Raw genomic sequence first — 14,517 nt, forward strand, 5'->3', positions numbered from 1 at the left:
CGGGGCCGCCGCCATCTTGGGCGGGAAGGAGTAGCGCCTCAGCCGCGAGCTGCCTGCCTACAGAGCCGCCCTGAGCGGGGACGGTGGGCCGGGCTGGGGCGGCTCGGCCGATCCCGAGCCGTGGGTGGCACCTCGTGGGAGCGGGATGCTCTGGGCAGGACAGCTCCCTCGTTGGGCTTTTGATGATCGCGGGTTTGTGCTTAGCTCTAAGTATGCTCGCCCAGAGGTAATTCGGGATGGGCACGTTTTTAACCACCTCTCTCTACGCAACAGATGGAAGGGAATTAGTAACATGTCTCAGTCTGAAGAGTTGCTGGTAAGCCTGGAGAAACTATGGCAGAAGGGCTCCCACCAGAAACACTGTAAGCACAAGGAGCCCCTTCCACCTTCTGTATCGGAATTTTTTGTGTGTACACATGGAGTCACCCAGAGCAGTATTTCCCAAACCTAGCCGGCTGCTCGGCAGCTCAGCTGATCCTCCAGGGTTTCCAGCCATTGATGGGTGCTGTCAGGGGGGAAGGGGGGCTGGGAGGGTTCTGAAGAGTTTTGGAGCAAGGACAGGTAACAGGGTACAGCGCCATTCACTTCGGTGGTGTTGCTCCAATGCCAAAGTCTGCGCTGGAAAATGGCCCAATGGGCTTTTTTTTTTTTTTTTTCTCAAGAAAATTTCACTTACATGTAATATGGCAGTTTCATTTTTCAAATTTCACATTATTGAGCAATAATGTGGTTGGCTTTTCTGGGGATTAAAAATAGGTAGTGAGGCTTTCCAGTAGTAATCATGAAACTGCTGAACTTTCTGTGACTTTCGGCTGGATTTTCTATCGCAGCTCAGACAGGGACTCACATAGGCAAGAGCCACATCACTGAGCTGGATTTCTCCTGCTGTGGCAGAGGCACACAGGAAAGGGAGCAGGACATGGAGGTCTGAGCACCCTGCAGCATGACAGTCTGGCCTTCCACTTCCCCCTCAAGTCCTTCCAGTGTGTCAGCCTGAGCTGTCATGTAATTACTCTTAATGCGCTGATTTATATAAGGTGTGGGCCAAGCTGTTTAACATGAGTTTTTTGGAAACAGGTGCTTGTGGCTTAAGCCACAAATCTCAGATTGTGTGCAGCAGGGTATATTTGGCAGGTGCTTCATGTGTAAAGAATTCGGGCACAGCCAGTATTTAAATTGGCCACAAGCGTCTTCATTTTGTGACTTCCAGTTGCAGAGAGATCTTCACACCAGAGGATCTTTTATGTATGGGCTGGGATGGTTCTTGTGAACCAAAAAGATCTCTTTGTGTTGTAAATTTCTGTAGATTTTACTTGTCCTCTAAATCAATTTTCTTGGCATCAGAAGCAGCTTCATGGTTAATTAAATTTTCTTTCATGCTTACAAATAATTTTGTAACCCCCAGCCAAGTTAAGATGCAGGAGAAAGTTGGATACAGGCAAAGTGAAGCAGTCCTAGTGTTTTTGCCTGCATGTCTGTGTTTTAAGTCTCACCATGAAGTGCAAACTGACATTGTTTTCTGAAAGGCTTGCAAAGTGTAACTAACAGCAGTGAGATGCTTTTTCTACCATATGTAGTCATGGAAAATCAGCACAAGACCTTAACTCGGGTTAAGAGAAGAATAAGTAACCTAAGTAATAAATAACATAAGTAACAGGTTGTCTGAGGAAGGCTAGGAACTAAAAGTGACTTCATATTATCATGCAAAGCAACTTTGGTGCTGTGAAAGCCTGCCATAATTTTTTTCTGTTATCTTCCTATACCTTCAGAATTTGTTTTTTCCTACTGAATGGGATTTTTTTTACTCTATTTAGCAAGAGGGGAAAATAAATCTGAAAATGGTCTGTTTGCAAATCCTCAAACACTTCTTCCTAAGTATCTATCAAAAAAGTAAACATTTGACCTAATTTTTAAATAGTTTCAAAAACTTGGCTAAATGCCAGTAATTCTTGCTTTGTATTCACTATTTGGAAATGTCATACAGATCATGTGTGTTGGTTTCAATGGTGGTTTTTGTATTTATCTATCTTTGCTCTTATATGTCAACTTTGTTAGTACTGCAGAAGCACTCTTGAAAAAACTGGCTGTACAGAGAAGATGCATAAAAGGCAAAGGATGGGAGATCATCCAGTGTCTACTGGAAGAAGTAGACACCAATTTATTTTACTATTTCACACAGAGTGATTATTTATTTGTAATTTTAGTTTAGCTGAAAAAAACTTCTTCCAATGCATAGTGTAGTCTAAAGTGACATTAATTTTTGCTCTCTAATTATAATCTTACTGTCAGTTTGCCAGAGCTGTGCTTTAAGGGTGGAGGAAATATCTTCTTCAGAAAATATGAAATAGCAGTGATATGCTGCAATACATGTCTTACACTGTGCTGCCTTATGACTTTTGAATGGACACTGTTTGCACACAGCTGTATCAGGGCTTGCATTTTCACTTCAGATCTTCACAGGGATCACATGAAAATGGAAGCAAATCTGTCTGGGCTTGAGCCAATGCAAATAGTTGTTTCAGTAAGGATTTTTACTTCATCATGTCAGTGAGACATTTACACTATTTATGAAAGCCTCCAGTAATGGGCTGTCTTCAACTCCCTTGGCTTACAGGTTTCTCTCCAGCAATTTGAAAATTGCTGTGAACATTTCCTTTGTGTTGACATCAAAATTCTGATGGAACTTCTTTGAGGTTGCAGCTTTCTTTAACATATAAAAATGCTCCAAAATTTTCAGCACTGTTGAATGGAGTTTTTTAGCAGTAGTAGAAAGTAGTGTTAAGAAAATTAAAAAGTAATATTTAAAAAATTTATAGAAACCAGCATATATGTAGGTTCGGAGATTTACTGTGTAAATCCTTTAAAGGTGTCTTGCCTTTAAAAGTTGGAGTTTGAGTTTTTTTCCCTTGGAGTTTCATGTACAATGAATTACCTACTGGTTGTCAACTGCAGTTTTCCTCATGGAAGTCCATTTGTCTCTCCCACAAGCTCTGGTTTTTTTTCAAACACTCAAGCATCATTTTGCAATTGATAGAACTTGCAACTAGAACCTTGCAGTGTTTGTTGTGCTTGGGCTAGAATAAGAATCTATCCACTTCTGACAGGTGAGTAACACCTGAGTTCTGTGTTACAAAATGAAATCATTAGAGATTTAATTATTAACATGATATATTCTTGGTCAGCAAAATTCAGTCATGGTATATTCAAATGAGATTTTAAATGCTAATTAAAAAGTATTACAAACAATGAAAAGAAAATATTTGTCTTTTGCTTCTTTATTAAATGAAATTCATTTTGAAGCAGCAGCATCTTGGCTTTTCCAGCTGATGGACATGCAGAAATGCAGAATACCTTCCCAGCTTTAGATTACTTCTTCTTTATCACCCGCAAAGGGAGACCAAACCCAGAAATTTAAAGCTATTCAAGGGGCAGTTAAATGCTTTACTCTCAAATCTTACCATTTGTGAAAATGAGAAGGAATGTGCAGAACTGGTGATTTCTAAGTTATCCTGGTCTCAGCTTCTGCACTGGAAGTTTGTTTGGCTCCACTGTGTTGTGTGTGACACACCCCTGATGGTATCTCAGAGCTTTTGGAATGTTACTGTCTTTTCTCAATGTTTTGTACATATACATTATCCTCTTTATGAATTTCCTTTGCTGCCTTGTTGAATTGTGAAGGAACCCATTTTGGCTTTTCTCACACTTTTACTGCTGTGTTATCCATGAAGTATTTTGCTGAGGAGAGCTGAGCTGTGAGTTTTAGGGATGGGGGTTATAATAGGCACTTTTCCATTATGAGTTTTTCTTGTGTAATTTTTTTTTTTTTAATTGCAGAGATTTCCTATTCTATGGTACACCAGGGACTAGAGAGACACTGGCACCAGACATTTGCTCATGAATGTAGCCAGGGTGAAGGGGGAGTAATCTTTTTTTATGAGAAATGTGTAAACTGCCTGAGTGAATGGGTAGGAGAATATGAATGACAGTTTTGTTTATTATTTGAGCAGGTATGATTGAAATGTGCCACATGTTCTGAGTTGTAACTAATTTTCTGTGCTCAAGAAGAAGTTTTTTCATGTTTTGTCAGGTCCTTCCACAGAAATGGGACTCTCAGTGTTTCCTTTTCCAGTGGGGTTTTGGAGGACTGCAAATCTTGGGATGTATTGGGAAATATTAATAACGCTAACAAGAAAATTTTGCAAAGCACCACCATCCCCCTCAAAAAACCCCCAAACTAACCAGTTCTAGTGCTCTTGTAACCATAATGTTTTTAGTGTATTTCACCTTTCATACAATGCTGTTTTCCTGATGTCAGTGTTCCTGTGTTTTCTTTGTAGGCCTGCCAGATGTGACCTTCAATTGTTTTCCTGGATGAGATCCATGCTCTTGCTCCTGTATGGTCCAGCAAACAAGACCAGGTTCGTAGGTGGGACATGTCTTGTATCTGTATAGAAGGTGCTTGATCTTTGTGAAAAGAAGACCACAACCTATTTAACTTGATGTGACACTTTCATTGAACCTGAAAAGTAGTAATTCAGTGCTAGTGAATTTCAGATGCTTTTTAAATGAGAATTGAAAACAATTCACTAGGCTTGAAATCAGCCCAGGGTCTGTGTTATCTGTATTTACTGTCTTAAAATGACTCTTTTGCAAATCAGTATCTCATCATTAAAACATTGTCCTTTTTGAGGGATCAATGGAAATGGTTGTGTGGAACTGAAGAAAATTTACTAAACCAGTGAATGAAAATCATATTTTTCTGTTAGCTCAGTTGTTGGAACACTTCTGGCAGTAATAGGTGGCTTTGCCAGTGGAAAGGTTGTGGCAGTCAGAGCCATCAGCAGACTGGAATCTGTAGATCCTGCTTTATGAAGACCTGGACACTTTGTGTGAGAATTCCACTTCAACTTGCCAAAAGAAGAGGTCAGAATTTCAACTCAGCCTTAGCGCTTATGAGGCAAAGTCCATCTTTATATCAAACCCCTGTAACAAGATAGCATCACAGGGCAGTGCAAGTCTCCATCAGCAGTGTCCAGTTGGACACCAGAGAGCTCTCTGGAGACTGCATTTGCTGTGGAGGCCAAATCTGGTACTGGATATGTGTGAGTAAGATGATTTCAACAGGTAATTATTGCTCTGATAATTTTTGGTTTCACTTTGACCTGTGATGAAAATAGGATGCTCCCAGACACCAAAATGTTTTAAAAAGAATGAGTTCATGAATTCATTATAAAGTATGGCTGTAGCATCTTGAAGGCAAAAAAAAAAATGGTGTGCACACAAGAATTTCTTTTTGGTAACAAAAGCTTTGATCAAGGCTGGTGCTGGAGCAAATTAAGTGTGTTGGGATCTGATGTTCTTATTTGTACTTATTAACGGAGACTTGGACTAAGATGTAAAGCGCACTGCAAGGCTTGGGAACCTTCTAGCTCATTAGCAACAGCTAAGCAAGAAAATGGATATGTAGCAACCAAAAAGTTTTGAGATGGGGATGGTGTGTGGGGGACAGTGTGCAAAATTGGAACCCTAGTTTTGTGGGTTTTCTCTGGCTATCACTAATACTTTTTAGCACTTTTTGGAAAAAAAAAAGATAAAAGGCTTCTTGGATTGAAGGCCAGTAAAAGTGCACTTCCATAAAGATCTGCACTCAACCCAGCTTTCCTGCACCAGCACTCTGTGTCTCTTGGGACTCAGTGCCTGCTCCAGGGGGCAAGCCTGGAATAGCAAGGGTGGTCTGAGTCAGAGGGTGTCCCTGCAGCCTCCTCGTGGCACCAGTCACATCCTGTCATGTTCAGACAGCACATGAGAGGACACTAGACTGAAACTAGCACTAGAAGCTGGAAATTAGATCAAGGTGCTGCTGTCCCTGGACAGGGGCAATTCCTGTCCTCCCTGTCCACGAGAAGAGACAGTGCATGGTGTTAAAAAGCCACTATGGAATGGTCCTGGAGTGACTGGGAGAGACTGAAGGCAACCAGGGAGACACAAGGTGACATATGAGCTTCTCCAAGGATGTTGATTCCAACCCAGGGACCCTGTAATCCCATGCTACATCCCAACCTCCTGCCATCCCCCCCACATACACACCCCTTTGGGGACCATACCCTGGCAAGCTCATCCCAGCACCCTGTGCCTGCTGAGCCAGCATTCCTGAGACCCCCTCACTCAACCAGCACTGTTCCACCACTGTGTCCCTGCCTTAGTCAGTAAAGGCTGGACTGATGCCAGAGGGCTGTGTGTTTCCTGGGTGTCCCCATGCACTGGCTATATGTCCCATGGTGTCAAGTCCAGTCAGAACATACCCATGTCTTGATGGGTTTGTGTGTCCTATGGAGCTGCATGTCAAAAACTAGCATGCATCTCCAGGGATGGAAGAACTGATGAATGAGAAATTAAGTCATTTTTTTATCCTCTGTCATTCTATAAAGTGACAAGATTTCACCTGCTGGTCATATTTTTCTTTTTCTTTGCTCTTCTTTTGTTTTTTCCCCATGTTTGTGGTTTTGGCTCTTTTCCAGTTCTCTTCCATTTCCAATATATTGCTTTCTGTGATGCTGCTCCTTTTTCTTTCTCTTTTTCTTGCTGCCTTGACTCTCCAGAGCTGACACTGCTACTCTGCCTTCCAGCTCAACTCTCCAAAGGCTGTGGCTACATTTATCTGCTCACACAAAATAAATTACATTAATTCAAACAGTCAGCATTTCCCTGGGTCTTTCCCTCCCCAGTTTGGTCTGGGTTCTTTTTTTGCTTCTGCATATGCTTACACCAAAACTACTTTCAGCTGCTGCCATAACACCTGATAACATGTGAAAGGTTCTGCTTGAAGGCAGGACAGCTGCTGCTCTGTGAGTGTAGAATACACCAGAAGGGTCAGTCTGCTTCCACCCCTTTTAGCCTATGATCTACCAGACCTACTGATGGATTTCAACTGGTGTATACTGGCCTCTACTGGTACCTGACACCCATTTTGAATGTTTATTGTCCAAATCTGTGTGCTCACTGACTACTGCACTGTGTGTTACTGAGAAGGACTCTGACTGATCAGAATACTGACAATAGAAATGTTATAGAAGCTCAAGAGGAAGACTTCAGCATTTGTGTGTCTTTTATATCCCAAATCTGCAGATTTCTCACTGAAAAGGTCCCTTTGTCTTTTCAGCAGAGAGAGATGTTCCTTGGATTGAAGGAAACACTGTTCCAATACCTGTCAATGATTAGAATCATTGTTGATTAATTAGTTTTTATCCAAACTAAGGAGGTTTTGGGGGTTACAATCCACTATAAATGCCCATCTATAATTAATGGGTGAATATGATCTGGAATTAAGAGCATGAAGTTCAATAGTGCCAGGAGTTTCTGCTACACAGCAATACTGTCTGGTTTGGGGATTTCACTGGTGTACTCTGAAGATGTTGAGCTGGCTGGATTTAATGTTTCAACCAGTCTCTTTTCCACTCTCTAGAACAGTGAAGAGTCACCAATCTCTAGGTTAATGAATAAACCACATTTCAAACACTCCAAATTAAACTAAACACTGACATTTTTGAAGGCCAAATCTCTCTCTGTAGCCACACCACCAGAAGAAGGAGGAGGCAACAATTTTCCTTCTGCAGATGGTCACTAGATGAACTAACAAAGTGGGTCAGAATAGAAAAAATAATTTTTTGACAGCTAGAAATGAATTTTCCTTGCTGTTACTGTTGTTGGCCTGAACCTGCAGGTTCAATTGCAGGACAATATTGTATGCTCACAACACCTCACCAGGTTGTTGTTTGGGGATCCTTGGAAAACCATACAGAGACAACTGACAGTGGCCTCTCTGCCTCACCTCTGCAGCTCAAACACCTTCTCATCTACTGCCCTTTAAATGGAGGCTTTTTGGATTTCTAACCCTCCCCTGCCTGTCTTCAGAACACCTTTGCTTAAAGAAATGGTGCAAGTCCAATGGGTTAATATTTTCTATCACATTACCTCTGCCCCTAACTTCTCTCTGGGTGAAATTACTGGCTAGGAGAGAAGTCAGGAATTCAGGCCAGTAAATGGTATAAAATGGTTCATCAAGAGGAGACTACTGTGAGAGGATGGGAGATGGGATGTATTTATTACTTGCTAAAACTGCAGGCATTTAAAAATTGAATTTATCATTCATTTTACTTGCATTAAGTTTACAGTCCTGGAAAAGTGTCATTGTCATAGAGGTCACAGGTAGGGCTGACTCCTATGCCTCAAAGGCTCTAGGAATTCACCATCTCTCTCAATAATGTTAGGACCATTTATTCAGCCATCTACATATTTTGGGGGGGAAAAACCCATCAGAACCCAGAACTATGAAAATAAAAAGTCCTTTTTCTGAGTTGGTAACTACAAGTCTGACACAGTAGGCTCAGCAGGGACCAGCAACTGAAGGGGCCTGGATCTGACCTAAGCAGAAAATGTAAAGCAACTTCTCAGCTAATGTATTTGATACAGCAAAAGACTGGAAATAAAAACCATCACTCCAAGCAGAAAGTTCACGGTAGAACTGTAGTAACATTATTATTTCAGCCAACAGAAACATTCAGTCTTCTTTTCTGTTAATCAGTTACCAGACAATGAAATTGAGTACACAAATAAGTCCTCTGCTTATATGAAATACATTAATAATGTTTAAATGATCATATATCCAACTGTAAGAAACTTGTAAGTAAATAATGCTAAATTCCTTTTCCCTGAATTAGGAGAAAGTGAGAAAAATATGTATTTTTGAGAGGAAATCTCTTCAATTGCTGTTTAATACTTCATGCAGCTCAATGGACATGGGATGGGTTTTAATTATCAATTCATCCAGACAACTGCAGTCATATAAAGGTGTCCCAGAGACAAGCACTGACCCATTTTTCTGGCCATAGGTGGTGCACTGTCTCACACACACTGAATATCACAATTCTTGCAGCATGCAAGGCTTTCAAGACATCACAGCACATGCATTATTCTCTAAATATCACCATTTATACAGTCTAGTTTCATGTAAGAGCACCAGCTCTAGTCATTAAACAACTAGCTTTTAGTAAAAAAAAAATAAAATAATTAAACAGCAAAGAGCATCTAAAAGAATATTTCCATGAAGTAAATAGTGAAACAAACATGGGACTTTTGCTACTCTTGTGATTTTTGCCTAGTAAGTAGACCCTACAAGGTAAAACAAAGCATACAGAATGAGCTAAAACTAAACACAAAAACCAAACAGAAGCTTCTGTGTTTCTAAGTAATCAAAAAGCAGCTACTGTGAAAGAAAGGACAAAGTTAGCAGTTCAGGTAAGTAAAGAAAGCATAAATAACTCAAACCTTTCTTTGCATGCAGCTATTTGAAAACTTTGAAAAGACCACAGCATGCCAAGAGCAATGTGTGTGACTTGAAGGTCCTTTTGTTTTGGTTTTCCGTTTTATTTTTCTGATGTTTTGTTTTCCCTTCAACTGCATTGACTTCCTAATATAAGGGTTTGATTTGTTTGCTATTAATGCAAGAAATTATATCAATTCAGTTTAAAATCAGAGGCCAAAATTGCTTTCAGGAACAAGTCAAGGTAGTCTGTTTGCAAAGGGAAACCACCAAAAAACCCTAAAATTCCTGTTTAACAAGTCCAAAAAGATACACTGTTCTGCATGTCTGAGGTCAATTGTTTCCAATTACTTTATTTCTAGGATGTATGTCTAAAGGGGAGATTCTGAACTTCAATTGAACAGAACTGTCACTGTGTTTCCATTATGCCTTAGCCAAGTGCAGAAAAATAATCCATCAAAGCATTATGTGTAATCAAACAATGTGGATTTTATCATTATTACTCTGTCCCATCCTTCACCATGATTTTACAGAGTCTGCTGATAACAGAGAGCCAGACATGTGCCAAGACCCTGACTCAGCTGTCAGATCTTGTCAGACATCAACACCATTTCTGTTGGGTTGCCAAATTTCCTGAAAGGCATTTAAGACTTAGTAAGAAGAACATCATTATGGTATAGGAGGAGATGAGTGTCTGACATGGGGAAGTTGGTGAGTTCATTGAAAAGAAGCACCTGGAAAACATGAGCAAAATCACCATGGGGCAAAAAGAAAGGTAGAGGATGGACATGCTTTTCTCTAGAGTGAGCCAGTACAAATATTTCATGTTACTGTTTCTGCTAGAAATGCTGATTTAAACTGAAAGACTGCAGGTTAACTCTGGCCCTGAATGAGTCTTCATAGGACAAAGGAGAGATGCCAGTCAGAGGCTGAGGAAAAGAAAGTAAATAAATGAAGGAGGGAAAAAGGCAGAAGATATATCTGTGCTTTGATGTGGGTGGCATGAGAAGGAAGAAGGAACAGAAGAATTGCTTTTGAAGATTTTTCTGTTATTTTATACGGTTAAATGAGGTTTCTATCCCAGGAAAATCATAAGGGCATAACTCCAGCAAATTTTTGTGCAAGTATGACCAAGTTTAGTTCTCATCTGAAAGCCCAGATAACAGTCACATTCACAACGAAATTATTACATTTTTTCCCTCTTTTCCCTTAGATATACCTTACCTTGCCTATACCAAAGTTAGGTACCCACTCTCATGATGGAATCATCCAGGGAAGAAATTCTAGAAGACTATTTTCTGCACAACAGGCAGTACTGCAGCATATTATGAACACAAATGGATGGCAACTGCATGTGAGAAATAAAAGCTGACTGCAGTGCATGCTCAAATGCATGTAAAAACAATTTAATCACCAACCCCTCCACTTCCTGCACACCCCATTACAGGTTTCTCTCACCTCAGGTGTCAAATCCAACCTGGGGCCCTCAGGCATGAAGGGAAGTGACAGAGAGTGATGATGCTCAACAGATTCCTAAAACACCTGTGTGAGGTATCAGCACTATCAGGATAAATCAAACTATTTTATAGTACCTGTAATAAACACTCAGTCTTTTTTTTCATCAATCTTAGACAGCATCCAGTGAAACACTGTATGTTGCCAGGAGGATAATTCCTTGGAAAAGAAGGAAGAATATAGTTCCCTTCTCCCAACTCAGCAGGCTGGGTACCCTGAGGGCTGCTGGTCTTACTGTTAAAGACTGTGGCATTAAGTACCTCTCCTTTTTCCTCACCACATGCTATAGATGGGCTTTTGGAGGCTGGTCACTGAACTAATTTTGAAATTAAAGGTTTTTTTGTTTTGTTTTTTTTTCATGAAACACTAAGTCTTTATGACAGGCTTTGCCACAATAATTTTCAATGGCTATTGAGCCCAAACTGTCCACAAGAAAAGAGTTCGGGAAGGGAGCTTTAGCTGTGAAAGCTGGTTTTTTGGGTTCTTTTTCCTGAGAGCTACTTCTTGGTGTAGAAATGGTTCGTTACCTGCTATTAGCTGAGTCAGGAGAATTACAGAGTAAACTTGCCTCAATGAGTGAGAATTTCCTTCTTAGCTTAATTTCAGTGGCTCAGATAACTGTTCTTCCTTCTTTTCCCAGGAACGTTCAGTTTGCATCCCCCCAGAATATTCATGTGAAAGAACATTAAAATGTCAAAGACAACTGAAAAATTGGTCAAAATGGAAAGAAAGTGATCTTTGTGGTTAAGTCTCCTTCCAGAAACAAGAGTATCACATCTCCTAAACAGTCACACCTAAGCAAGGAGAGGGAAATGTCAGATTGTCAAAGAGCTCAAACTTCTGAAGATGCAGGTTCAAATAGCAAGTGAAAGTCAAATTGGATCTTTAGCTTCTTTTTTCTTCCCAAGAACAGTTACAGTATTTATTAGGTTTTAGCTTTCTTTAATCCATTGTTACTCTCCCAAATCAGCAGTTTCTTGCATAATCCTGCTGCCCCTCTAGTTATGCTGGCCAAACTAATGTTTTTCAGCAGCTGCTGCTTTTTTTGATTCTGCAGTTTGGTTTTCAAACAGTACCTAATTGAAAAATAATCTCTTGGCCTTCATTTCTATGAGTAGCTTCCCAGTAATGAACAGTGTAAGGTAAAAAAGCTGTACTTCAAGCAGTATGGACCCAGGGTAACATGTGAAATAGAATAATTATGTCCTAAAGTTTGCAATGCAAGATGTTTTTCCTAACCTAAATTACTTGGAGTTCTACTGTACAGTGCTGTAATGGCAACATGACATTTTTCAGTAGGGGTTTTTGGTTTTTTTGTATCCAAGTTTCTCATTTTTATGAAGCTGTGACTTTTGCCAGAAAGTAAAAGTCAAGCATTTCCTAGTGAAAAAATGGTGACAGTTCTCTGTTTTTGCAGAGACATACCTATTCCAGGTATGGAATACTTCATTGATACTCTATTCCAAAGAAAGAGAAATCCTGACTTAAGACATTTGTGTCACTGCAGATTTGCAGGTACACCCTATGGCTCATGCAAGATATTCTCAGGTAGAAAGAGAATCACAAGTATGTGATGGGAAAGCAAAGAAAATTTACACATGGGGACCATTTTTTGGTTACCCTGAGCTCAGAGTAAGTCTGATTTCAATTTTGTTAATAATAAAGTGGGACATTTTTTGATACTCATACAGTTGCAAATGCACTTGGTTGTTAACTGATGCCAATTCAAACAATTATAGGAGGAATAATTAGCTTGTGAAATAATTCAACCTGTAATGGACTGACTTGTTTCCAAAGTTGGTGTGGACTGTTCCTCTTGCTTTTAGTGATCTACATTTTAGGAGACTGGTTTCTCTTCCTAATTTTTAATGTAAAAGGGCTTTTTACATTTTAAAATAGCCTTTTTACATTTTAAAATGTTGGCTATCAATGTCTTAGCAGTTTTTTTGATGGATTGGGGTGGGGTTGTTTTGGTTTGCTGTTTGCATGTTTTTATGTATAGGAACCAGGAAAGGACTGATTTCAGCAGTGATGACTTTAAACCTGAAGTTCAGTGACCAGAATTTCATCCTGGACAAAATACTAGTACTTGCTTTGCTCAATTTCTTTGAAAATCCTGTGTTAGAATTGAGCATACATAGAGTTGCAGTGTTATAAGGTAACTCCAGTACCCTGTAGGAAAGAAGCCACCCTGGGCTACAGTTGGGGAAAGGGTCAAGAACAGGCCTAGCTACAGCTTTGCATAGACTGGAGAAGGCTGGAGAAGGACCTGCCTTCAGAGGATATTGCTATGAGGAAAATTTGGGAAATTGCTACGTTGAAGAGCTGGAGGATGGTCAAGGCAGAGGAGGCTGCTGTTTACCTGCCATGATGAGAAAGGAAATATTACAGAACCACAGAACCATTTAAGTTGGAAAAGACCTCTGAGATTGAGCCAAACCTTTGACTGATCTCCACCTTGCAAACTAAACCACAGCACTGAGTACCACATCCAGTCATTTCTTGAACACTTCCAGGGATGGTGACACCTCCACTTCCCTGGGCAGGCAGCCTGTTCCAATGTTTAACAACCCTTTCCACAAAGAAATTCCTCCTGATGTCCAGCCTAAACCTCCCCTGGCACAACTTGAGGCTGTGCCCTCTTATCTTATTGCTAGCTGCTTAGGAGAAGACTTTACAGGACAGTGATTCCTTTTGAGAGGACAGACAGGTCTGCCTCAACTGGCCTGACTCAGCACATTTGGAACAAAACATGACCAAGTGCAGAAAGAGGCATTTGTAATGCTTGCTCCAGATCACAAAATAAACAGAGGGAATGTGCAGCTGGCCTGGTAGCAGCAACAGAGCCTAAGCCTTTGCTCTTCATTTGGCACAAAGAGTCGCAGTGCCTGCATAGGAATTAAACATTTTCTTTTCACCAGACCTCTTTGCCACATTCAGAAACACCAGTGATATGATACTGCAGCTGATCTGACAAGTGGACAGAACCTGAAAAGATTTTGCATTAAGAGAACAGCCAGTATGCTCCCAATCCATTCCATACTGATTCTTTTTGCTTTATATCACCTTGATTATTCCACCTCTAGTAATACAGAAAGCAGGATCCTGAGCTGAACAAATTCAAAGAGAAATGTCTTACTCAGGAATAAAAAACTGCAGATTAACCAAGATCTGTATCACAAACCAACTTAAAACATGTAAAGCAAAATCACCAAATGAAGAACTTTATGTAGGTTCCTATTCCTAAGATTTTCACCATGCTGACAGTTTGTGATAGAAAAAGCCACAAATCTTGTTCTCAGAAATTCATTATGTAACATTTTACACAAAAATACAGGATGTTGTTATACAGCCAAGCATCTGATTTAAGAAATAAAATCTCTAGGAAAAGCAGCTATTTACTAGAACTAGGATGAAGGCAGAACAAATGACCGGATTTGTGCAATTCAGTCATTCTGAATGTTAGGAAGCATTCTTTTACCGTAAAAAAATCAAACAGATATACTTACTTACCTTGATCCTAAGAGATGCTGAGTACAAAGCTACTCATAATTTCCCACAAAAAAGCTCAGACCAGTATCTTTAGAGAGAGAGAGAGAGGACTAAAATTACCTGAAACATTCAGGAATGTTTTCACAGTACCAAAGAAAAGGAATTCAGGGAAGCCACACAGGAGTATGTCC

The sequence above is a fragment of the Ammospiza nelsoni genome, chromosome 1 (genome assembly GCF_027579445.1).
Source record: "Ammospiza nelsoni isolate bAmmNel1 chromosome 1, bAmmNel1.pri, whole genome shotgun sequence".
In the NCBI taxonomy this organism is placed as follows: domain Eukaryota; kingdom Metazoa; phylum Chordata; class Aves; order Passeriformes; family Passerellidae; genus Ammospiza; species Ammospiza nelsoni.